At 36.7% G+C, this 2434-nt stretch overlaps 1 non-coding gene across 1 annotated transcript; it reads right to left on the bottom strand.

Moving 5' to 3' along the window:
• Window positions 1-479: 479 nt before the first annotated feature.
• TRNAA-UGC lies at window positions 480-551 on the bottom strand. The gene has a single exon. It is a non-coding gene; the product is annotated as a tRNA-Ala (tRNA).
• Window positions 552-2434: the final 1883 nt, after the last annotated feature.

Genomic DNA, 2434 nt, shown 5'->3' with positions numbered 1-2434 from the left:
CATAATCAGAGTCAGTGCACAAGGGCATGTGAACACTCGATTGTGCAGGTCCCCAGTTCATGCTTCGGCGATGGCACCAATGTGCCAACTGATCTGGAAGTAAAAGAATAAGTGTATTGCAGCTTTCTGGAGCAGGGCTTTTACTCAAAAATCTGGTGGGATGAAGTGTTACATGCAAAAAGTTTAAAAGGTTAATATTATAACAAATATGGTTCTTCTGTGGAGCATGATATTTATGGTAACATTAAGGTTTAAGTACAGTGGATCTGGCAGCAGATGGTAAATATGTGTCATGGTGGCTGTTTGCTCTTCTCTGCTTTTTACAATATTTTCGATAAAGGTAATTTGGAGGTCTAGATTGAAGGGAAATGATCAAAATTTGTTTCTTCTTTATAAGAAGAGGATAATATTTGTTGTACTGCTTAGCTTCAAGGGCATTGTCATGTTGAAAAATCTTAGCTGTGAGAAAACTGGACAGATGGAGGTGCTGGGAATTGAACCCAGGGCCTTGTGCATGCAAAGCACATGCTCTACCACTGAGCTACACCCCCTATTTCTGTGAAAGGTTGTTAAGCAGTACCTTGTAAGCAATAACAGGACTCCTGAACTGTAAGGGAAAACAAAGCAGCAAACATGGTAAAATCAGAAGAAAAATATTCTGGAGGATAACGAACAATCTTCAGATTCAGGGAACAACGCCAGTGTTTTCTATTAGATTCCTCTGCTGTCACCTAGAATCCAGCTGCTTCTCTTGCTATAGGCTTCCGAGGTGTTAGAATCCTACCCAGGTATTTTGGTTACTTTTCAGAGTGTAAATATTAATTCTCTCTTGAGTACCTTCCTTTGGTTTCTTAGAGCTTCTCCTCCAACTACCTCTTCCTGTCCGAGAGACAGACTGTTTCCCATTTCAACTGCTGAGCTTCACCTACCATGCTCACCTGCTAGCTAACAACAAACAAACAAAAAACACCCCCCTAAACACTACTCTCTCAATCACTTCTGGAAAACATGCTCCAATCACAGACTTGTCAAATCTTTGCTCCTATCATGGTCTTCAAATTAGACTTTATCTCATGAGCTGTTTTATGTCTGTACAACTTCCATCCTCTTGCTAGACCATAGCAACAAATGGCCAAATTTACAAAGCAAATAGTTTAAAAAGAATCCTCTGTTTACTGCCCTGGCAGGTAGATTCTTTACTAGAATATATACTTGGGAATATACAACTTGGGAAGTTTGGAAATACTTGGGAAATTGTGATATACTTGGGAAACCCCTATTCTCTCCTGTTCTTTTTTTCCAAACAGTCCTTCCTCCTCCCCTACACTTGGGGGATTTTCTGATTTTTTGTCACCATAGTATGGTTTCGCCTTTTTAAAACTTCACAGAAATAGAACCATTAGAATGTGTACTCCTTCATGCCTGGCTTCTTTGGTGTATTAAAGATTCTTACCCATTGTTGGGTTTACCAGTAATCCATTTCTTTTTTATTATTTAGAAGTATTCTACTGAATCATAATCTATTTGTCCATTCACCTCTTGTGAGTATTTGAGTTTCTTTTATAGTCTTTGGATACTATGTATGATGCTGTTATGAACATTCTTGTACAATGTTCATAGAGACAAATCTTTTCACTGGAACTGAGTAAATAACTAGTAGTAGACTATCTGAATCAAAAGGCAGGTGTATGCTGAATTTTATAAAGAAGGCCCAATAATTTTCCAAACTGTTTTACATTTCTACAAAACAATATTTGAAAGACCTACTTATTCCATATCCTTGTCAATATTAGAACTGTCATTTACACATATTTTAGAATTGCATACATTTAAGATGTAAAATTGATGTTTTGACACATGTCTACTATGATATTATCACCACGATCAAGATAATGAGCATATTCTTCATCCCACAAAGTTTCCTTGTGCCCTTTTGTAAGCCCACCTTGCCCCTCTCCTTCTCCTCCCAACACTTGAAATTATTGATCTGCATTCCGTCACTAAGCATTAGTGTGCATCTTATAGGATTTTGCACTATAGGATCATACAGTAAGTATTATTTTTTGTTTGGCTTTTTTCACACAACATAATAGTTCTGAGATTGGTCTATGTAGTTGCTTGTATCAATATTTTCTTCCCACTTCTTGAGGAGAACTATCCCATTGTATATACTCCATATAAAACATCTTTGTAAGTCCATTCAGCACTGTTTCCCTTATAAATGAAACTAGAATGAGTATTCACATATAATTCTTCCTAGGGATGAATGCTTTACTCTTTTCTGTGTAAATATGTGGAAGTGGAATGACAGAGTCATATTATGTTTTATATCCAAATTTTTATTAACAGTTTCTTACATTCCAAAACAGTTGTCCCACTTTACATTCCCACCAGAAACTTTTTCGAAAATCAATTGATACATATGGTTTGAGTC

The sequence above is a fragment of the Cervus canadensis genome, chromosome 20 (genome assembly GCF_019320065.1).
Source record: "Cervus canadensis isolate Bull #8, Minnesota chromosome 20, ASM1932006v1, whole genome shotgun sequence".
In the NCBI taxonomy this organism is placed as follows: domain Eukaryota; kingdom Metazoa; phylum Chordata; class Mammalia; order Artiodactyla; family Cervidae; genus Cervus; species Cervus canadensis.
The sequence above is the reverse complement of the archived record's forward strand: the minus strand, read 5'-3'. Positions and strand labels throughout refer to the sequence as shown.